At 36.0% G+C, this 25,306-nt stretch overlaps 1 protein-coding gene across 2 annotated transcripts in view; it reads left to right on the forward strand.

Moving 5' to 3' along the window:
- CDH12 (cadherin 12) overlaps nucleotides 1–25,306 on the forward strand; it is a 320,014-nt gene that overhangs the window by 85,037 nt on the left and 209,671 nt on the right. The gene's annotated exons all lie outside the window — the stretch shown is intronic.

Here is a 25,306-nt window from a genome sequence, read left to right on the forward strand (position 1 = left end):
ACTGCAGCAAGGGAGCCCGTGCCGTGTGTCAGGAGAGAGCTGGGGGCAGAGGCAGATGTCCCAGCCCGGAACTCCTCTCTGGAAGGATTCAGGTTTTAAGCAGCTTCTTATGAATGGCTGCAGTTATTTCTGATTCGGTGCTTCTCTGCAGCTTGAAAAAAAAAAAAAAAAAATGTTAGAAACGTGCAGGGGTGGAGAAGGGAGGAGGAAAGGCAAGCGCACTCTCCCCCTTTGTGCTTAGTACATTTATTTGAGGAAGCACAGCAGCTGGAAAGCAGAAGTACGTAATGGTAAAACTTCATTCTCTATAAGCAATGTCGTTCCTTCGCAAGCAGGAACTCGTAGATGCAAGGCTTCAAAGTCCCATGGGATTTAAACGAGACAGAAAGGGATTTTTGAAATGTGAATCAAGAATATGCATGCAGCTTTCCAGGTTACTGTCAGACTGAGGGCTGTGACTAGCGTGTGTCATGTAATACTCAGAGGCTGGTGGGGTTTGGATAGTTGCTTTCGTAGTTTTGTGGTGGCACAAGGGTGAGTGAAGGTGCTGGTTCAATACAAGTGGCCAGAAAATTAAATTGGTACTTGCGGGGGGAGGAAATAGTGTTTGATTGAAGAGGGAGAGGACGTATTTTTCATGGGGTGATAGAAAGTGTGGCATATCAAAAGAAACAGACTGATGATTGAAGGTCTTTATCTGGAAAGAAAAAAAGAGTGGATGAGGGAGGCTGTCTTGAAAGATTAAATGATTAATAAGAAAAAGTCAGAGATGCTTACGGAGCCTGGAGTTAGTAAGATGACCTGGTGTACCTATGGCGTATCCACCCTAAAACGTCTAAAGTGAACTGAATTTGATAGTCTTAGTCAAGTCCACACTTAATAGCTATGCTGTCAGGGGACATAATTAAGGAGCTAGTAAACAGTCCAAACTTTTTAATACTGTAAGGGACCAAATTAAGGTCTGTTGTATTAAACATGTCCATGTCCTTTCTGTTGCCCACAAAAATTAACACATTGTGCTTAAAAATCTGTCATAATTGGGAGAAAAGATCAATGGAAAGTTAACTCATTTCAAATCTTCCTTTCTTAACCAGATGTATAACTCCTAAGCAGTTTATAAAAGTGTGAATTAATTTCACTGCTTTTTCAGCCAATACTGTCTGGTGTCATTAAATATCTGTATCGTTGGTTATCATCCAATGTTGGTAATAAAATTCACAGCACCATATCTTTCATTAAAAGCTCAGCTACTCAATATGAGATACACTTTTTTGTCCAAAAATATCTCCCAAGCCCCTGCCCCGCTTCACTACTCCCCACCCCCACCCCACCCCCCCAAAAAAATCAGGGAAATATTGATTACCTGCAGGTTTATTACTTATTCCATTAGCTTTTTCAGTGAGAAATACCAAGTTCTCTTTCTCACAAAAACATAAGCATATGGGAAAATGACCTGGGGTTTGGGGGGAATGTACTAAGAATACTGACAGTTTTAACTGTCTATCGGTATATTCTCCTTGAAAATTATTTCTGAAAGTAATGGTTTTTATAATGGTGACTCAATATGTCCACTGTTTTCTTGGAAAGGAAGTTGGTTTTGGAAGTAGTTACAGACACTGATCCTCATTTGGTGTAGTGTATAGCTGACTTCTTTTTTCATGTTACATTTATATGACATTTACTAAGTTTTGTGCTTTTTCCACCCAGAGATAAAAGTCTTGACCAGGGTAGTAATATTTGAATGCACAAACCAGCTTCCATTATACCTGTCTTTTTTTCTTTCATGAATAGCCACTGGTTTCTCAGAATAATTAATATTCATTAATATGCATCAGAGTACTCATTAAAAAAAGCAAAAGACAATAACTTAATGTGCTGCATGGAAAAATTTCTGTTAACAATTCCTATGCAGTTGCAGACATCCAGGTTACATACAAATAGCAGGAACTTCCATTCCAGTCTTTCACAAGGACTGACTACAGACATTGTTTGACATGATGGCTCTGTTCCCCTTTTGTCTCACAAAGTTGTTGCTGTAAGTAAAAAAGAAATAAATCACGCTTTCATAGCAGTGGGTCTGTGGGTTTCTAAACAACTCTTACAAATGCACTTACATCTCTATTATTATTTTACAAGATGAGATGTTCTATCTGCTTCTAAGTGAAAAGCACTTACTTTCCGGTATGCTAGCCTCAGAGATTGTATGAGATGACAGTTCACCAAACATGGGGAAATGCTGGTTTTCCTCATGTTTTGATAAAAATAGGCAATAATGCTACAATTATTTTCTGGTCTTTTCCATTGGTGGATTGTGGGCTTCTTCATACCTGGTGATGGTCCAAAAGTGACCTCAGCAATATGGGAAATATCATTCCTCATTAAACAAATAATTTGGGGCATCTGACTCACTGAAGCTTTTCAGATTTGGTAAACATAGCAACACAGGTTACACAAGAAGGCAGTGGAAGACATGTCAGTATAGCCTAGTTCCCTCTCTTGAGCCTTTTTTTTTTTTTACTCTTAGGCCATATCAAATAGAATTAAATATGCGGTGTTCAGCTTTATTTCAGATATTTCAAGTTCTTTGAATGAGGCCAGTGTTAAATTTTTTTGCCTCAAGCCACGTCTCCTTATTACTGACAAAAGAGTATGATTGCTATCTGGCCCAACTCCACTGAAAATTGGCGTTTGATGATAATGCTTTAATGTTTTAGGAGTGTTTTAAGGAAATTTATTAAGTTGAGGTTTGGAAAGGGGTAAATCAAAGGAAGCGCTCTGAAAGCTGACAGAAAACCAACCATAGAACAGCAAGGAACAATCTTGCTAAAACTGTATATAGTGACATACGAAAAAGAAAACAACTGTTAATGACTATAGTTAATAATCCAGATAATTTAAGGAAGAGGGATTTATTATGTCACCTCAAGAGGATAAGGTGAGAGTGAGATAGAATAAGCATCAGGGGTTAATGAGTTTCCCCAGTTTTCCTTTCTCAAAGATATATGGGAATTTGCTTTACCAGAAAGGGAGGCTTTTCAAGCCCTGTGTTATTAACATGCACTGGAGAACTAACATTAGCTTTCCTAGCAAGACCATTGTCTGCCACCAAACTCTTGTTATCCCTCCTCCTTCTGTTATTTTCATAGTCTGTTTCCTGGGCACTTATTCTTTCACCTCTGGGTAGCACTTTCCTCTTCATATAGCTTCTTTTTCTCCCTAATGATTTGTGTTTCTTTTCATTCTGTTCCTCTTAGCATTCTCCCTTTTTCTTTCTTTTGCTTTTCTTCATGTACCACGATTTAATGCTTCATCACCTTCACATCCATTCTCTTCATTTCTTTGATGCTGCAGGAACATCACTTTTCTCATTTGGTCCACCTCTGTAAATTTTTCTTTTTAATTAAAACAGAAAACTCTCTGAAAACACTCCAGTACTCTCATGAACGGGATATATGTGCTCTAATACTCCACTATCTCTTTACCCCCTTTTCCTGTATTTTTAATTAATTTTAGTACTACATTCTTTGTGTCAGAGGCTGTACCTCAGTGTACAGTAAGTAGCTAGCACAGTAAGAGTCAGTTCTGTTTCCAGCTTTGGAGTCTATGTGTGCGTCTACATTGAAGAAGTCGCATGTTCTTAACAGGTTCATGGAAACAAAGCTCTGCAAGGTTTAACTTGGATACCTCAGGATGTCATTGTTCTTGCAAAAGTATACCTTACAGTTAAACATATATTGCAGTATATATATTTATATATATGCTTGCAAATATTTAAGTTTTCAGCATATTTTCAGGGTTGTTGTTTTCAAGCCACAGTGAAAGTTGCACCTTCTGAACGACTCTCAGACTCATAATTAGTTGATTTAGAGGCAAATGTAGTGTTTGCTACTACTTTTTCCTGGCTTCTCTTTTTATTGCTCTTTGTCATAGATGCATCATATTAAAGAATGAGTTTCAAGCCTTATTTTCTTTGTATTAATAGAAATTTTCACTAAGGTCCACTTGTGTTTCAGAGATGTAACTCACTGAAGGCATTGGTTTTGGCATGTGTCACTGGATGAGTATTTGTTGAGGCAATAATTTTGTAGCAAATCTTTTAAACTGCAGTGGTGTTTTGAGAGGGAGAAAGCTTCAGTCTGCTCTCTTACTGAACCTTCAGGCCTGGTAGTTTGAGGGGGGAAAAAAGATTCTTTCATGTGCATAAATTCTATATCAAAGTAAAATACAAACCTACATCACCATATTTATTACCGGACTTGGTATTTAGCAGAAGTCAAAGACATGTTTTACAATGCTAATATTGCAATGGGTCATTTAAAGAAGTTTCCTTTTCTCCCAACCAGATGGGAGCTAAGATGCTGCATCATGAGACTTGGTCAGATTACTTTAGGAGCAGCTGTGGTTCAGTCTCTGTCAAATGTATCACTTCAGTTTTGAGGGTGAAGAGAGTCTTCCGGTCAAGACCAGACTCATTGATGTACACCAGACAGTTCTGGGGCTGGAGGGGCATCTTTCTGCTGCAGATGTCTCAGCTGTCAATATTTTTTAAGGCAATGACTGCCTTGGTTGACATATGTGTAATGTAAGCTATGTTTACTGTCCTGTGCTCCAGCAGAGTGTGATTTGGAGTCTGTGGGCGCTGAAGTCCATCTCTGTGCTGTTTTGCTGAATGGCCCAGACCTGTAATCACAGCTCAGACTGGAAACCTTTATGGAGACATTCACGAGAAACATATAGGTTTGAGTTTCAAAATAAGAAAGTATCTAAGCACTAAGCATCATAATAAAGTACTGTCTTGCACTTAAGTTTAAAAGTTGTATATTTAGGTACCAGAATTATGTTGTCCTTCAACTTTCAGAGTAGAGTATATTCAGAACAGTCTCCAAAGCAGATGATAAATATTCAGTTAAATTACTCGGATGAGTAGTTTTTGTTTCCAAATTTAGATCAGATTTATTATTCTTTTCATGCATGCATTTACTCACTGACCACATTAGTACAATGTCCAGCATACCAAACATACTTACAAAATACAGTTGTGGCTGACTTGGTTAGAAAAACATTTGATTTTTTTTTTTTTTTCAAGTGAAGGTAAATAAGGATGGAAATCCACTCATTTTCCAGAAGACAGATGAGACTTTTGACCTTTCTTGATCAACAATGTGCTCCAGCACATATCCCAAAATCCAGCTTTTTGATCTAGGTCATTTAGAGTCTATAAGCATTAGGTAGGTTCTTGGCTGCTGTTCTCTGAAGACTGACAGCAAGTGCTAAATGTAATTGTAAATGCAGACACACATTTGCTAAACGCTTGTCTGTGGCCATTTATTCAGTTCACAAAGATATCGGCTGGTTTACGCAATTCAACCACTACCCACAGGGCTTGGTTTGAACTGGTGACCTAGGTTCTGAGTTCCCTTAGCACTCCTTTATGTTCTTCAGTCTCCTTGGACCCTATATATATACATATAGTATAGTGTTTCTGTATATGGAGTTGTGATGGCTGTTTAAGCAACTCTCTTAAAAGCCTATATGAAAATCACAAAGTATATTTATTAAAAATTACCTTCTTGGCATTCTGTACTCAGGCATACTGACTCTGTGCATGTTACACACTTTCATATATATATATATATATATAAACTAAAAGGAAAAAAAAAAGGCTCCATCCCATGGTTCATTTTTTCTATTTAAGAAAATACTTTAAATAAACCAATATTGTTAAATGGAATCTGATAATATAATTAATGACAGTTTTCTAAGAATATTTGTAGCATGAGGAAAAGCTAAAAACTGGTATTTCTTGACTAGATTTCCATTGTCTTGAACAGTCTGAGCAGACTTTTACTCAGTATTTTTGCTAGGGATTTGATGATGAAGTCATTCTGCCAAATCTGAGTTCACTCAAATTTAGTTGTAACAAGTTTTCTGTAAAAACTCTTCAAGTTCAAGTAATATTTCAATTATTAAACTGGAGTATTAATGATACAACAAAATGAAAAGCCATTTTATTTCCATTTAGGAAACTTGTATCTTTCCTTGTTAACTGTCTTTTCATTTCTTCCTGAAATATTAATAGCAATCTTGGTACTTGTTTACCATAATTTTAAATATTTAACTATATCTTTTGAAAATGTTAAATGGAATATAAATTCATTGCATTCCCTGTCACAAGTAACACTTTTTATTCCTTTTCTGAATAAATAGTAATAACTTAGCGTGTAAGGAAACCTATCTAGTGTAGATCTACCTCACTGTAACTCTAAACAGATGTTACAGAAGTCCTGATTTACACTGGTAGAAGAAAAAGAAGAAAAAAAAGCCCCATGCCTTTCAATAAAAATCCTCTTTTTTCTATCACGATGTGATGAGCAATCCTCTCAGGATGCAGCTGTGTTTCATATTCTCATCTTTAAATACTGGGTTTTTTTCTGACCTCTTAGGCAGTGGGACTCAGGTTTTCTATAAAACAGATCTTTTGGTAATTTGGCCCTTCTACCTCTGAACTCTTACTTGAAGGAGAACACGTGTCAAATAAATAAAGAGACAAAATGTGATATACCTGGCTTATGCTTGAAAGAGTGTGCTTGTCAGAGATTAAGAGGTGGTGTTGAGAAGGTAAGTGCTGATAAGTAAAACACTCAAATGAATTTGCTAATTAAAATGCTTTTTGAAGAGTATTACTTATCTGATGGTTTTGTGATTCAGCATAGAGACTTCTATCCCATTTTTTGGTCCTCACTACATATAAATCGATAGAAATTTTCAGACACCATCACTTTCTTCTGCATTTGTCCTCATGTCACCTCATCTCCTTCCCCCCCTCCTCTCATTTACTATTGTTTGAAATGGAAATGTCCTTTGTCTGATGCACAGAACATGTAAGCAACTAAATTCAGGTCCATCAGTGGACTTCAGTCCCACTCTGAATTACCCATCAGATGTAGCACATAGCAATTACCTGTCACTCTTTCTCACCCTGAGAGCCAAAATGTATCAGTCAAGGACAAATTTGAGTTCCAGCAGACAAGAATGTGAGTTATCCTAGGCTGGGTGTAGAGGAGAACTATGTATGGTAGAATGGAGCGGAGCCATCAGGGCAAGCATCTGGATATTTCTAATAGGTAAATTTAAAAAAAAAAAAACCCAAACACAACAACACAGGAAATATTAGAAACTTTCCCCCCTCCCTGTAGAATTATTTTTCTCTAAGCTTGTTATTTAAACTGGAGGGCTTTATTTGTTTATTTGGTTAAATGTATTTTTTTACTCTGCCTGGAACTCCCTGGAGTCCGTCCAACAAACAATGGGCATTTTGTTGCAAATGTTTTCTAAAGGTCACTCTTTTTTAATCAACTCACTTTTTCTGTAATAACGGTATGACATTTTTTGCCCTGTTTGTGATCAATGAGCATGAATATTTTAAATAGAAATCTCACACACTTAACTATCTGTCTAAATGTTGCTGTTACAGTTCTGTGGAGGGGTTGGAAAGGGGATGCTGAACATCCAGAACTGCCATTCACTTCTTATTGTCTGGTGGCTATACAGCCTTTTCTGTGATACATGCCTAGGGATGCTAGTTCAGGTAAAAATGGCAAGATGCTATGTCTTAATTTTCTCTTGAACGGAAATTTTCACAACTGTTTCTAAATATATGCATGTCTTCTGCCTAGTCTAGGTAATAACTGGGTTCATGTTGTTCAGATACCTAGTTATAGATGATGATTTTAACTAAGAGCAGAGATTTAATAAACAGAATTTGATATAATCTTACTTATTTGATAAAGAACAAGTGGAGCTGGTTACCATGCAGCCTACCTCAGTTGTTTCCATCAGTGCAGGTTGTACCAGGCAAAACACAAACTGACCTACCTAAAAATTTTTGAATGTACTGTTTAGATGTATCAGGCACTTCTCTTTCTACCAGCTATTCTTTAGGTTTTCTTTGGACAGATACCATAGTAAAGAAATAGTTTATTATCATTTCAAAGCATACTGTAGCATATTTCATTCTTTAACTCTCTGTGTCTCTGTGTTGTGCAGAAATGATTAAGGAAACAGAACTAGAGATCTTGTCCCACCTAAAATTATAAAACATGCAAGTGCTGAAGGTTATATCTGTTGGTGTTGTATGGTTTCCTGCCCTTCTTGTTTTCAGATTTCAATTCTGAAGAATAATGGTCTGATATTACTGATGTCCATAGTTAACTAGCTATTTTAGGAGTTGTTCTAAATTTTCTGGTAGGGTATTTTCCCCCCTCCCCATAAAAGTAAACAATAGTGTTTGTATTGGAAAATGCCTCATTCATACCTCTTTAGCAGTAATGTCCCCAAATAGAAATTGCACTTCTGGAAAAAACAAACTTGGGTCAGATGGGTTTACGTTTCATGGGATATATAGACATATTTTTTAAAGTGCAATTCATGAGGCATAAATGTGATGCTTAAAATAGATTGTCAGAAAGAAGAAGTGATATTTAATGCAGATCTACCAAATATAATATTCTTCAGTAGCATCAATACCCCTGAAGGCAAACACCTGAAAAGGCAGAGAGCACTATAACGCCAAGATAAATGTTGTGAGTAGGATATAAGGCAAAATATAGTACAAGGAAATAGAGAAATATTTCCTGTCAAAAAAGAAAGTATTTGTAATCAAAATTATTGTTCTAGTTTTCAGTTTCTTTGCAAGTATCTAATGAAGTATTGGACTTTTCTAATATTAAGGTTTTTTTCCTGTAATTACTTTTAAAATATTGTTAAATCTTTAGTTTTATTCCAAAAATAATTAGGCATACAAATGAAAATATTAATACTTATTTTCTTTATTATGCAAAAATGTAGAGCTCAGATACTGAAGCAAAACACAGCCACAGAAGGGAAAATAATTCTAAGTAATCATTTGAAGTATGACTTTATAATTCTATATAAGAATATGATCACATGTATGTTGGAATTTGGTGTTCTAAAATTGTAAAAATTCTCAAGCTCTCTGTGAAACCAAATGTTATTTGATAATCATTGACAAGAGATTTATAATCAGATAATTTTATTAATCCCTCTTTGAGACAATACACTATGATTTATGGAAGGTATTGTGACAACAGCTCTACTGCAGTAAAGCTATAACCTAGATTTAATTTCATTAAAATGGATTTAATGTTTACCAACCACACAATGGAAAGAAGGTAAACATGGATTTCATGTTTACCAACTACACAATGGAGTCTGCTCAGTATATTGCTTCACAGTTAAAAAACCTACAGCAACAGTAGTAACTGGCAAAACCTGTTTTACAGAAAAGGCAAAAAATACTTGAGATCAGTCAAACCTGGATGAAAAATTGATATAACCTTCTCTGACTCAACAGGAGCTGAATCAGGGTATGGCTGTGAGGTACACTGGATATGATTGATAGAATTAGAAAATCTAACTGGGCAGTTAGGTTTGATAGGCACTCATGAGAGTTTCGCAGTTTCGTGGACTGTCTAAACAAAGCCGAATTCTCACAGCTATTACATCTTGATTTCTTCTGTACTGTTATGTCTGGGGTTGAAGTGTCATTCAGTGTCCAGGATGTTAAATAAGGGACAAGTTTCTTCTTTCAGTGGCTGTTAAGACAAAGAAGTGCCATGTGCTGGACAGTACAGCAGCTCTGACCATTTGAGACTAGGCGAGGATGGGATTATTTGTGTGATGCCATCAGCACTTGTTCAGCTTTCTCTTGGATTTGAAGTTTATCAGTACTGAAATGATTTTTGTTCTCTGCCGATATTCCTTTGCCATTTAATATTTAACTGGTTTGTCTCCTTTTCCCCCCACATTTCCCACAGAAAGGTTTCTCTTCCCAACATTTGAAAAGTGCTCCATCTGCCCAACTTGAAGGTCAAAAGATTGTTTTCTTTGATTTGTCCACACCTAGCAAACCAAGGGTAACAGGCTGGTATAACTGCTTTCTGGGAGTCATGTCTCCCTCCACAGCTTCTTAACATCATGTTCCCTTTTCTGTGCCTTAAGGAAATAATGAGTCACTGCCTCGACAGCACCTAACACCTAACTTTTCCATGAGATTGACTTGTGATCACAAATTGCCCTAATGTCAGATATTAACCCCGGGGATTATCATAGCCATAAACGGAGCATTTGTAGTTTGGATTAAGGAATTGTTGGGGGAAGAGGGATTGAGGCTATATTTCTTCTTGAATATGGAAGCAGTATATTTCTTTTCACCAACAATGGTAGCCAGTAATTACAGCCTTTTCTCAGTCTCTTGCCTCAGGGGAACTGTACTGCTGCTATCTCAAGGGAGGCTGAGCTGCTACTGGCTGCTGCCATTTAACACTTACTATTCTCCTTTGAACCTGTTTCTGAACTCCTCCTACTTCCCTGTGTCTGTTTCTTTGCTTTCCCCGATAAATATGTTCCTGAAATGCCCTTTAAAGCAAGTTTAGATATCTGTGCAAATAATGTGGTTTAAACACCTGGAGGAGACTAGCAAACATAAATTTTTAGTTTGAGAGAGTCTACCTGCAACAAATTCTTCCTCGTCCCCATAACTGGATGCACTTTATTGCAACTGCAGATAATATGGATTTAATTTTTAACTTGTTTCTTTCTAATGCACAATTGAGATTACAGCTATTTCTTAAATATATCATGTGAAACAATATTCTTACCTTTAAGAGTGATCACTTTAACACAAAAATACCAGGCTTCCTGCATTGTGCCAAGAACTGTGTAGATTATCTAGAACACCAAAGAAAAAAAATATTTAGCTTTTACTTTCTATAAACAGAATATACCTTTGCTAAATTATGCTTCTTATTAATATTCCTGTACAGCTATATTGTTCTCAGTCTTTCTAATGCCAAAGAATGAAAATTTAACTAGAGGTGATTTTTATTGGCAGATGAGAGTTCCTATTGTGTGTATATGTTAGTAAATGCATCTGAGAAAAGAAGTGGCATTTCTGTGAGCATATACATGCATGAACACCTTAGTTTTGCATATTACTGGCAGATAAATCTTGAGCATTGTTTAAAATTAGTTTAGTACCCAAAGCATGAGATGTTTACATGTTCATCCAGTCCTTACATACTTTGGGTGCTGAAAGCAATACACCCCGCATGTTTTGAATGGATGTTTCCTAATCACATTCAATTTTTAATTGTTTATTTCCTATTTCTTCTCTTAATTATGTCGTCTCTAAAATCAGACCATCTGCTATTCTTTGCAAGTACTACAGTTGCAGTTTCCCTGGGACAGACTCGCCACTTAAACAAGACTCTTTCCCTCAGCTATATTCCTTTGCTTAACAGTTACTCCCCGGCACCCATCATTTTAAAACAGACACCAAGTCAAAGGAATAAAACAGGATATGTCAGATCAGCTCATCTTAAAGATCTTTTATATTATACTGGGTACAGGTATATTCACATACTGGTTTGAAAAATCTTTGTTCATTCTTGTGTATGGTTTTTCTTCCTGTGTGGTTGTTGTAAAGGGATCCACATAATGGGCATACAGAATGAGAGGAAATATCAGTCTAATCATACATTGTACCTCTAAAATCAGAGCGAAACCAGCCTTTTAAAATGACATTATTTTCAAATTATGTTTTTATTCCACTATTTAGAAGCTGATTTACAGGACCCAAAGAAATGAGAGCTATGCTGGAAAGTCCTAAAGAGAATGTAATGGTACAATATAAGGATTAATTGTGAAAGTAATCATGTTAGTTTTCTAATTATTCAAATCTTAATTACAACTGTGTTGGCCCAATTAGTTCAAAACACAAGGCTAATGTTAGGGTTGGGTGGATACTCAGCATCTGTGCATAAGTAAGAGGCATCTGTTGCCAAGTGGTGGAGTGATGGAAAGTGTCAACTCACCAGCTGTGAAGTCAACAAAGCTCTTAAAAAACAAATTTGAGCCAACAAAATGATTTAGCACACTTTGGGGAGTGTAAAGCTTATTGCACATGTATACTTTAGCTAGCAGTTGTCACCTAGTGGGACTGAAATCTAGAGCAACTATGCACATTTAAGTCTTTGCCTGCTTTTTTAACAATGCCTTGCCTGTCAGGGATCTGCAGTGGGGAATCTGACTGACATTTCTGCCCGTCAGTGCTGCAGAGGGTTGGTTTTGTTTTGTTTTGTTTTTTCTTGAGCAAACTAGAGAACAAAATATTGCTAAACTGTTCAGAATAAGGTGGTTACAGTGTTTTATAAGTATTACATACAGAAAAAAAAAAAAGGATGGAAATAGTGTAATATTAAGAGGAATGTCTTATTTTAAGTGTTGGCTTTTCTTTCCTAACACCAGTTTCCCCATTCTCTACAATTCTGTAGGGAGAGATGGCTGTGTTAAATATCACTTGTACCTTGTCCATTGTTTATTGCTATCAATTTCAGAAAGCAGGATTTTTATGATTCTGACAATTGATACTGATTTTAGTAATTTCCAGTATCGCCTACAGAGATTGAGGATATTAATAGTGTTGCTAACTTTACAATGGTGTGTTTAATATTTATGCATTATTAACATTTAATGGTAATGTGTAAACTTCACTGAAAGATAATCAATTGGCAGCAAGAACAAAAGAAGAAGGTGAACATTAAAACCTAAGACAGAATTATATTGAACACTTAATGCATTCACTTTTGACCTAGTTCTGAATTTTATGGATCTTTTGGCAGTGACTTCATTTGCATTACTTTCAAGTTTTTATTTATTCACATTTCACAAAGTACAGATGGAGGAGTGTTTAGATTCATTGTAGTCTGATAATGTTGTTAATTTACATGAGATACATAGAGTTTGGCACTGTACTGCAGTGCAATAGAAAATGAGCTCAACTTTCAGTATTGCTTTCACAAGATTTTTCAGTTACATTAAAATAAAATTAAACAGAGTTACAAGGCATTTCTAGCATACTGGATCCGGGTTTCCTTAATCGTAAATTACAAGGAGAGAAAGCCTTTGATTTCTTTGCTGTTTGAGCAAATAGCCCTTCTTAGGTTTTGCACTTTATTACAGAGCTTTTTGCTTTAAAAAAATCTGTCTATGTCTGTAGGGCAATACTTGATCTATCCTATTAAAGCAGCACCCTGACTGGACCAAAGAAGCTAAGTGACTCAACCCATCTCTATAAAAATACATATAAATAAACACAATTAATTTTTAGCAGGTGTAATGAAGTGTAAACTTTAAGTTGTAAACTGAGGACTTTGGTGACTTGGAAAGCACCTTTTTTATAGTCACATTTTATTTAGGTGTTTCAACATCTGCACATTTCATAGTCACAGGGCAAATTCATCATTTCTCCACATTGTATTGCACTTTGTGTATAAATGTGTGTGCAGCAATATAATGATATAGACAAATGTAGTACAGTAGGTTTAGCTAAGATTACCTGACCAATTTTACTTATGATTGTGAGACTTCAGCAGAAGTTTCTGGAAGATCTAAAGCTGCCACCTCCACCACTGAGTCACCAGTGTCATGAGTCTGACTATAGTATTTCTGTAAATGGGAAAGAGAAGAAGCATAGTGAGACACACAGCAATTAGTTACATGTGCTTTAGTATTTTGGCTTTCAGCTTTGTGTCACAGTTGTGGCTGTATTTCACCTGAAAAATGTTCCTTCCTTTTAAATCATTCTGACAATGTGAATAGCACGTGTATACTTTAACTAAACAACTTACCAATTCAAGTGGGCTGCCTCAGCTGTCAGACATGAACTCAGAAGTGATAAAGCATGGCACTGCTTCAGTAAAATGGAATAAGAAATCATTTTGACAGAGCTTAGATCTCGGTCTGGGCTGTTGAATGGGTTTGGTTGTGGGATTTATTATTCTTCTCCCCCCACCTTTCCTTTCAAGGTCAATGTTCTTTATTTTGTGTAGAGTACATCTTACATGACAGTACAGGAAGAAATGCAGGCTGGCTGGGTTAATGTTTTGGGGGTCAAATTGGACTCCTGAATGCAGCAGAACAGCACCTGAGAAATGGTGTTCCCAGTCACCCCATAAAGGCAAACAGTGACTGAATGTCAGATGATCAGACTGCAAATCTTTACTAGGGGCTTATTATGAATGATTTTGAAAGTAAATATTTCAGCCTATCAGTAAGTAAAGGAAATATTTTCCCTATCTTTTGTTTAACTCCCTTGACTGCATGTAATTAAAGATGAGTGGAAGTTGTTGCTGTGATGTTAGAATCTCTGAAAACTGATTGTCGTTTTTTGTATCTGCAGACACCTTTAAAATAGCGGAAGTATTCCAGCAATAAGCACTAGAAATAATACAATTTTTTCATTCATTGCCCATCCTATCCTTTGCTAATCCAGGAAACATGATAAAGGTGAGTAGCAATGATTATCCTGAAGATGACTTGACATTTGCCTATGATAAGAACAAATTTTTAAAATGTCTAATCATTAATCATGCAGATGACTGGCTATAGAGTGTCTGTAAGACTAGTTCATCTCTTTTGAAGCTCTCTTGGGGCCTGAAAAAAATCAAACCTGTGCACCTCTGATCACAAAGGGAGATAATGTTTCCTTTGCTGCTGTTTCATTCTACATACTAGAACAATGGTAAAGCCTCAGTCATATACGAACCAGGCTGGAATAACTCTATCTAACTCCCTGCCCTGTACAACTTCCTGTGACATATGTGTACATAAATAATGCTACCACATTTGTGGGTAAAATTGTGCCAAGTTAGAGCTTGACTTAAAATCTAACACCTTATGTTCAATGTGTATCAACTATTTCACATTTTTCTTTGCAATAAAAGACTCATGTTCAGCTAAAACTAATGAGGTAAAATAGAATAGACAGAGTATTTAATCTATCTCATGTAAGAAAGATGGTATTTCTTTAAGTCATTTGTTCCAAAACCAAAGGATTGCTCTCTCATAATTTTACTCTGTTATGTTCAAATTGTCCTTTCTTTGAAAACTTTCTCTATGAAAACCACCTAGGTCACATTAGCAGTTGTGGTTTGAAAGTGCACCTTGAAACTGCATGCAGTATGTAAACTCTTCTTTCAAGTAAATACAGTATACCATGTCTCAAACATACCAACTAAATCAAGTGACTTCAGTGAGGTTATTCTAGAATACTATTACTTACCATAAGAACAGATACTGGCAGTATCTGTCTGATAGAATCACATCAGCATTTTTTGCTGTTTGAGGTTGTTATTGCTATTGTCATGTAAATGAAAGAAATTATAAAGGTCATATGCCTAGGTGTCTACTCGTGTTACTGTTTATATCTCATCACTAAAAGCTATTCAGACTGAGGTCAATGACACATTTGCTGGGACAATTCCTTAAATAAGTTTCATCAACTGTACTGACTTTAGAGAAACGATTAAATTTTACAGTATGCGGAAGAAAAAGAATATCAAATCTTGATTCAGTGAAACATCTGTCATGTTGATTTCAGTGGTACTGGATCAAGATCCAATACTCTGTTTTTCAAAAGGGAAAGAAAACAGAACCAAGTCTTAAGAACACAGGAGGTTTTGTCTTTGTAGTATATCTTGACAGCATCACATCTAATGTTATGTTCATCAATGTCGCAATCACTCCTTTGAAGCAAAAGCAATCATAAGAAAATAGCTATGGATTCTTGAAAATGCAAAGGTATCAGGAGGCTGTGTGTGCCCTTTGTTTACGACAAATGTCGTCTTGTATTGCTCTGTAGTTGAATTTTTCCACTGACAACCTTAAGTCATCAGCACACCAGTGCAGAAAGCACAGAGTGTTAAAGGCAGCATGAAGCTTTTAATGTAAAATATCATTTTCCAGGGAAAAAAAAATGTGATGCTAACTGTGGCAGAGTAATATGCTGCTATGTTAATCAGTGTACTCTTTTATGTCAATTAACTTCAACTTCTACAATGTGTGATCACTAAGAAGAAACTGATTTTATAGTGTCCTGCACCAAAGTTCAGTAGCCATGTAATTCTCACGTAACCTGTATTAAAATATAGAGGGTGAACAGAAAACTTAGAGTAAAGGTCAGGTAGTGATTTACCCAGTAGGCTAGGATGAAGACAGTACAGACCAGTCACCCTGTATGCCATACCCCAGCAAAGATTCTCTTTGGAGTTTTGCTTTGGTGAGTTGAATTGTTCCTCCAGTCTCCTTCAGGACAGGAACAAGTCAGACATGAGATACCATCAATTCAGTTTCACAGAGGAAGAAAATTACAGTGCTTATTCTCCCTGAGACACATTATATTCCAGAAGACATGAGGAAGCAGGCACTATTCTTGCCTGTACAAAAATCAAGGATAACAGTTGTTCTGAACATAGTGTGAAGGATACTGATGGTTCTTTTTATACTCCTATAACTTTCTGTACATGAAGTCAAGACTCTCCCTCCTAACTGCACTACTATACCTGCACTAACTTTAAGAACTTGACTTGATTTAATTTGTGAAGCTGTTATGGTAAGAGACCTTCTTAACCTTCTTTCAAGGAGTCATAAAAATAACATACTGGACATAAATATGTTTATTCCACAGTTCCTATAAACATTCATTTTTGTAACTTAATTTAAAGAAATAATTTACTGATATTGCAAATCAGATGGTGTATGTAATGCTTGTGGTAATAGCTGGCCATAACTTTAATTGTGTTGTTATTAATACAAGTCCTTATTATTCATAGTATCTTTTCAGTTTCTAGCTTCTCCTACTTGCTTAAAGTAACTTTAAGTTCATAATAAATTATAGAGAATTCCTATTGGTAGTTCTAACTTGCCCATAAGGATTCTGTTTGAATTGTAAACTGAATGTAAGAACTATACTACCAGCTGGATTTTCTTCTGTGTATTTAGAACTAATTCAAGTCCCAGTGATGTGAATCAGATTTTTCTTATTGACTTCCCTGTGAGGTGGATTGAGCCCTTAGGCAGTCCTTCCAACTCTGGTTCACTAAACGCTAATGCAGCAACTAGGAAGAACTAAAGCATATCTCAGTTATCAACCTCTTTAACAACATGCAGGGGGAGTAACTGCAAATGTGTCATTGAAGAGGGAGGAGATAGTAATTACATCTCATGATTCCCCCTTTCATAATGAAAAAAACCCCAAATTCTGTATGAGTAAAACTTGTAAATAATCTAGCATTATTCCTCTGCTAATTTTATATGAAATTCTATAAATGAAATTAGCAGTCATCATAAGAGATAAATAGAAAAAATCAAGGTACAAATCCATACTCCTTTATACTACCCACCTTTAAGTCTTTCTGAATTTTAGACCTGCTAAACTTGAAATCCCACAATGTTCCCTTATTTTGATATAACTAATAATTCCTGTCAGTACTGATGTTCTTTCTTCTTGCTGAGGCTGAGGAAGAAAGAGATGAGTAAGATTCTTAATGAAATGACTGTGTATGTCACTTCCATGCAGACTGCTCAAACTCCATCTTCCAGATAGCCAGAAAATGATTCACACTTAACCTCAAGAGCAGAATCCTGTGAGAAATACATAGTTGAAAAAAAAAAAAAAAAGTGGGAAGAGTAGGATATTATGCTGGTTGTTATTTTTAGCAATTATCAAAAGTGAATTTCCTTAGTGCATTTTAACTTTAAAAATTCATTTCTAAGTTGCCACCATGGATCACCCATCCTTAATAAATATAAAATAAAAAGACTATATGAAGCAGCTAGTTCAGTAGCTGCCTCTTTCAGTGTTTCAGACGATAGTGATGGGGTTTAAGTGGTTTTTGTATACAGTACAGAGGTGTATTTGAAGTGTAATATGACAGTATTTTCAGGGGAAGGCTGAATCTCTTAGTCTGATAACAGAATTCACTACTTATGTCGCAGTTATATTTGGAAAACCATTACCAAAAATGAGAATACTGAAAGCTGAAACATCCTATGAAAGTGGTGATGACTCAGTTCAGATTTAGAAAGGCAAACAAAGAAGTTCTATGAACCACCCCCCCTATACCTCTGTGATTCTACTCAAGGCATCTGCTGTATTGCCATATCTTTCTTCTTCAAGGAATATACAAAGGAAAACAAAAATCATTATGTTTCTTTTATTCACCAGTTAAGTGTTATGCTAAGCTGGATTCATTAATGAGCTTCCCACATTATCTCAATGGAGCAGAAGGAGGATCAGACCCACATCCCAAAATTTTTTGGAGATTTATAGGCTTTCATAAAGGAAAGGTTAAAAAAAAAAAAAAGTAGGACTCTTTTTCTGAAACGTGTTGTAATGATTGCCCATACAGTTTTGGAACACTTCATCTAAAAGACTAAAAAAAGAAACAAAAAGTTTGTTTTGCATGAGAAATGACATATCATTTCTTCCAACTGCCTTTTGGATTGAGAATTCAGGAACTTAGAGCTTTCCAGTGCTTAATAGGGAGTTTCTGTTAGAGGTATCTCAAAATGACCAAGTCAGGACAGCTGAGATGTCAAGAAAGGATGTGCTGCTGTGAAAAGTATGGACTGCAATGCTGTCTCTCCCTGAAAATAACGTTGAGCATTTGGAGTCCAAGCAGGGTCTCTGAGACCAACTCTGAATAGAAGGCAAGTTTTTAGGCTGGCCAAATATTTTAGAATTTTCTATTTGACTTTTCTGATTCCTAAATTTGGAAGATTTTTTTGTGTGTGTAGAAGTGTAGCTGCATAAAAGAGCTAGTCAAGAACATATCCATGCCTTTCCAAAGCAAGACAAAATGCATGAGCTTGTAAGCATTGCATGGGGTTGTTCTGACCAAGTGCAGGACCCAGCACTTAGACTTGTTGAACCTCACACAACCAGCCTCGGCCCATCGATCCAGCCTGTTCCAATCCCTCTGTAGAGCCTTTCTACCCTCAAGCAGATCAACACTCCTGCCCAGCTTGGTGTCATCTGCAAACTTACTGAAGGTGTACTCAATATCCTTGTCCAGATCATTGATAAAGATATTAAAGAGAACTGGCCCCAATACTGAGCCCTGGGGAACATCACTTGTTACCAGCTGCCAACTGGATTTAACTCCATTCACCACAGCTATGTGGGCCTGGCCATCCAGCCTGGTTTTTACCCAGTAAGGAGTACACCCATCCAAGCCATGAGCAGCCAGTTACTCCAGGAGAATGCGGTGGGAAACAGTGTCAAAGGCTTTACTGAAGTCCAGATAAACAACATCCTCAGCCTTTCCGTCATTCACTAAGTGGGTCACCTTGTCATAGAATGAGATGAGGTTAGTCAAGCAGGACCTGCCTTTCATAAACACGCGCTGACTGGGCTTGATCACCTTTTTGTGCTGCGTGATAGCATTCAGGATGATCTGCTCCATAACCTTCCCCATCACCGAGGTCAGACTGACAGGCCTACAGTTTCCCAGATCCTCCTTCTGTCCCTTCTTGTAGATGGGAGTCACATTTGCTAACTGCCAGTCAGCTGGGACCTCTCTGGTTCTCCAGGGTTGCTGATAAATGATATAAAGTGTCTTGGTGAGCACTTCTGCCAGCTCCCTCAGTACCCCTGGGTGGATCACATCTGGCCTCATGGTGTCTAAGTGGTGTAGAAGGTTGATAACTATTTCCCCTTGGATTATGGGGGCTTCATTCTGCTCCCAATCCCTGTCTTCCAGCTCAGGGGGCTGGGTACCCCGAGAACAATTGGTATTACCATTAAAGACTGCAGCAAAGAAGGCATTAAGTACCTTAGCCTTTTTCTCAGCCTTTGACACTATGTTTGCACCCACATCCAATAAAGGATGGTGTTTCTCCTTAGAACTCCTTTTGTTGTTAAAGTATTTATAAAAACAATTTTTATAGTCTTTTTCCACAGTAACCAGATTAAGTTCTAGTTGGGCTTCTAATTTTCTCTGTGCATAACCTCATAACATCCCTATAGTCCTCCTGAGTTGCCTGCCCCTTCTTCAAAGGTCAGAACCCTAGAAATTCTATGCATTCATGCACAGTTAACAAGAGACATGGTAAGCAGTTACCTGGCAATCAGCAGTTTCTATCAGAGGTATGATAGGTATTGGTAGCAATTAAGTTACAGTTCACTACCAAGCTCTCTTACACTGTGATGAAAGATTCTGAATTTTTTTCAATTAGTATCAACAGATCTTTGCGTGAGTATGTTTGTATGTGTGTAACTGTTCTTGAATAACAAATGCTATTAAATATTAAATAGCAAAGGTCTAGTGATGTAGAGATTAGAAGATAGTAATGAGTAAGAACTGAGAAATAGTAGATCACAAACATGAATGTGTTCAAATGTAAATTTAGAAAGTTATTTACATCAGAAATTGTTTTATTACATTATTTTATCCATAATTGCTTTAATTGAAATTGGTGAAGAATTTTTCATACATGAAATTCATGGTTTTCGTTTTCATGATTAATAGTTGTATAATTGTTCATAAACTATTACTTCTGCTGGTGGTGTGAGATAGTTAGGATCTTCAACAAAAAAAATTTCCAAACATATTTAAGCATGTGATTAATGGTGATGAGTACAATAAAACTACTGACATGCTTAATTTAAAGCAACATGTAAGTGATTTGCTAGTAAGAAGTCACGGGAGGATATGGAACTGCATAATTTTCTGGTTTACTATTTTGAATTGAAGCAGCTCTCAAAAAAAGTGTTCTCTGTTGAAAGAGGAAAAAATGGGTCTAAACAGATTTCCTTTTCTGTCTTGTGCCATCACAGCATGGCTCCAATAGGTGATGAGCAGCTGCACCTTTCTTTGAAGTCTGTTTTGTAACTCAGAACCAAATACCTCTTTGCATTAGTGCTTTTTTATTTACTGTTTTTGTCTTTTTCTTCATAAAAGTTATAATAAAACTAGCCTGTGTAAAATAGCTGTAAAATTCAAGACAAAAATGACCAAAGTCATAAAATTAAAGGGCACTCTGATTTCGGATATTTTACTTTATTTGATATAGAAAGGAGCAGCTGGAAAAGACAATGAATATGCAGAATAACAAGGCAAAATTTTGGCTGAGAATTCAGACAGTTATTTTTTGCCAGCCTGACTGAATTTAAATTCATTTACTGAAGACCATCACAAATCTATGTACCAAATTGCAATTCTAGGCCGTGTGTTTTTCACTGTACACTGGGGACATGAACTCCTATGTCTACAATTTTTGAAGGGCATATTAATTACTCAGTAATAGGTTTCTAGAGAGAGTGGAAAAGGATCCAGGACCCAGAAGGTTTTAACCTCTTTTTTTTCCATTACCTTTGGTAGGTGCTATTGTGGCTCTGTGCCATGTGATAGCGGATCTCTGACCCCAAAGTCTTTCTCAGGCCCTCATACCCTCCTTTAAACTTCATTAGACATCGATTTTGTAGAGGTGCTTCCAGCTTCCTGAAGGCAAAGTCTGTAATTTTAACTTAGTTTACAAGTAGAGATAAAGTTTTTCAAATGGTGATAGACAGAAAGACAGAAAGAAAAGTTGTATGGGACGTGTTTCCTTTGCATCAAGTATGAGAGAGGCTCAGTCAGTTCTTTCTGTGTGTGAGAATATTTAATTGATCTACTTAAGCCATTAAGGCATTTATAGAAATTGATGGGAAAGGAATAAATCTCTTCCCAGAATTTAGAAAAATATAATCATTAGTTTTGCCCTGATGTGAATTCTCTGTGGAGAGGGTGCAATGTTTATGAACTTTTTTGGTGTTGTATGCTTTCCGCTCAGTGAATAGTTTTTTCTCATTAAGATTCTGCCATTGGATTGCTTGTTAATTTTGATATATCTATACACTTGGATTGTAACCACAATAACTTTTTTCACTTTCTTGATTGATTTTTTTTTTTTTTTTTTTAATTTTCATCAGGTAACTGTGCTACTTCTATTGTCTTAATAATTTTTACGCAATTATGGATAAATTAAATTACAGAGGGATGGTCACAACTCTAAATCATTTACAGAGTGGTGTAAGTAAAACAGATGGAAATGAAACTATAAGTAAAATTCCATGGATTATTACCCATATGTATTTTTGTAAAAATATTTTTTAAAAGTCTTTGTTACAATAGGAATTCACAAAAAAGTGAATGCACCCAGAAAAGTTTCTTAAAGATTTAGAAAAAATAATTTACTGACCAGATGAAGGCCTTCTTGACAGTGACTTTCTAAAGGTATAAAAACAAAAATACTTTGTACTTTATTTGAATCAATAGAGCACAATCCAAACCAAGTTGTTCAGAGAGGGACAATTTTTTTTTTTTTTTTTTTTTTTTTTTATAGTAATGACTGTTGGATTCTACTCAAATTGCTCCCTCTACAATAGACTACCATTTTTTAGATCTATTCTATAGAAAATATACAATGCTGGGGAAGGGAGTTATAGTGACATCTCTCTCTCTTTAAGAGTTTTACATAATACAGGAGCACACTGGAAAGAAAATGCATGGTTCTGTGTGCAGAATTTTCTGCTTAATAGGCCTGTGATTACACACTTGGTCAGTAAACATTGAAACTTCTCTTGTTTGTTTTTATTTGCTTCTGTTTCTGCAGAACAGAGTAGGAACTTAGTTTTTACCTTGTATAGTGTTAATTCCTTCAATAACTCAAATAAAAGATGGAGTCCAGATGAGGTACTAGAAAGATTAGTTTATTTAATTTACAAGTTGTTGCTGGCAGTGAGATTTTCACTCCAAAGAATTTTAATCTTGATATGTTTTATTGGAGCTCTGTTTTAATTGTCCAGAGAACTAAACATAGTGAGATTCCTCTCACTGTGTCCAGAGATACTGTGTAAATAGATACAATTTGAAGATACTGCTTGGATACAACAGTATCTGTCTTGGATACTTCTAGCTCAGGAAGATTGGTAGAATGTTGGGCAGATGTGGTGAATTGGATCTGGAACAGAGTTTGGACTTGGAAAGGAAATAAAAACATATTAGAAGTTACTTTGAGACCCTGAGATTAATTTATTTGTGCATAGATTTTATTTGGAGATTATCTGAGATAGAGGTTATTTAACTTCCCGAATATATAACATGATATCCAACTGGGATCAGTTTTCAGGATTTGACAATTTGAGTTCTTTATCCTCACTTAAGATAAGCTATGGAGTCCTTTTAGTAACTATACGCATGTTTGCCCCTCATACTCTCAGACTCATGTAAATAAGTTCTTATCTCATAAATATTACATGAATTTAGGTAGCAGTAAAATATGATTCACTTAGAAAACTCATAACAATCTTTTATTTTAATACTTTTGTGAATTGTGGAATACATCTGTAATAATAATAATGTGCTAATAATTTACCAAGTATCATCTCTGATGCAAATACTTAGCTTCACTATCCAATTGTTCTTTTCCCTATCCGCACTCTACAACATGTTTTTAAACAAGTTAGTCCAAACAGATATCTCATAGGAATTTATCTTATTACTTGTCTTTAAGATTTAATGTGAATCTCAGTATTGACTTTACAAAAAATATTTTCACATGAAGAAATCAGCGGTGCAATGTGTTGTCTGCCTTAAAAAAATACAGTCTTTACCAGGATGAAAAATACACTCAATACTATAATTCTCTTTCTCATCTTGCTTATTATGATTTTGGCGGAATGGTACATTTGGAATAAATAAATAAATTAATTACTGTGTGTATATATAAGAAGACAATGCACCCTCCTGTGAAATACATGTGTTAATTGCCTTTATAATGTGCCTTCTGCCACATGCTTATGATTCCTTTCATAAATTTTCCTAAGACTGCATCTTAAATTGCAAATCTCCAAGTGTGTGGCATTTTATACATACACAGCATAGTGTTTATGATTACATGTCTATTTATACCATTTCTCTCTCTTCCTCACGGAGATATTGAGAGTGATGCAATGTAGTGGAGTGGAAGAATACAGCTTTCTGGGTGGACAGCTCACCTTTCTGTCACTCAATGGGGTAAAAATATAATCTCTTGAAACTGAAGCATTGTGTATCTCTGTCAGTTACTGGTTAGATCCCGCTGGCCTCATGCAGAATTCAGTATGAAAATCTCTTTGTTCTTTGTGAGAACGAGGTAGAAAAAATGTAAGATGAGGTTATTTTTAGAACTCTTTAAGCTTTTTATACATTTTTAGTTGCTTTCAAACTGGCTAATTGTGGGGTGTAGTGCAAGGTTACACCGATCTTTATTTCAGATGACCCGTACAAGTTACTTATGTCTTCACATGGAACCTCCAAAAGCACAAGAGAATAGCCAAAAGCTCTTTTAAAAACTAAAGTTATATTTGTCAAATAGATGGTTTGAAGAGCCAATAATGCAAAACCTTAAAGGAAAGATTAAGAAAAAGGCCTAATCACAGCTATGGATCATCATCTTCCAAATGGGTCTGCACTACTGGTCTCTTTTAGATATACATTTTTACAGGTGCATGTTCTTGTCCTTTACCTGCAGATACGTGTCTTCAATTTTGGGAGATTTCTTGAGTATTTTCTCTGAGAAAAAAAAAAATTACATTTATCTGTCTGTACATTCTTTTTAATTTTAGAAAAAGTCAATGCCTTCAGAGTTATGCATCTCAAAAATAAGTCTGATCTCTGTGGAGCAGGACTGATGGAAGTCAGTTAGGAAAATGATTACCAGTAAAAAATGAAGCAGTGGAAAGATGGTGTATCCGACATAAAAGTGAAGGTGTGTTTATGAGACTGAAACTAATTTTCAAATGGAGGTCAGAGTATCATATGATTTTCCCTGAATGAGTCTTTGATCTCACCTTGTACGGTGTTTTTTTGGTTTTATTTGTGTATTGGTTTTATTTGTATAATGCATTTAAATAATTTTTCTTGATGCATGTTTTGTTTGAATAAACATACTTACTGAGCTTAGTGTGAGGTTGCTGTGAGGTTAGGAGGTAATGCAAATTTTGAAGCTTCACTAGCAATATAAGTTTACTGACCTGTGTTTGATAAACAAGAGCAATGATTTATTACAACAGACCTCAGTGACGGCTGTAGGACTTTTTTTAATGATAGGGATTCAATGCAAAATCATGCTTCTGGCATTCAACAGTCACTGTCTGCCCTGGTTTGCTTTTGCGAGGTCACTCAATGTCACTATGACTCCTCTTCTACTCACCAGGGGACAAGTACCCTGAGAATAATATTCCTGACTAATATTTTGATATTCTTCTGTTTCAAAATTCTCAGCCTACACAGGTGTTCCTGTAATGTAAAGTGAAAACCTCAAGCATGTTGACTCACCAACCACACAAGCATGCTACAAAAGTATGCATTAGCTCACACTGATTAAAATTGGTCTCATCTAAACAAATTAAGGGGTCTGATCT

This window comes from Strix uralensis, chromosome 1 (genome assembly GCF_047716275.1).
Source record: "Strix uralensis isolate ZFMK-TIS-50842 chromosome 1, bStrUra1, whole genome shotgun sequence".
Classification (NCBI taxonomy): domain Eukaryota; kingdom Metazoa; phylum Chordata; class Aves; order Strigiformes; family Strigidae; genus Strix; species Strix uralensis.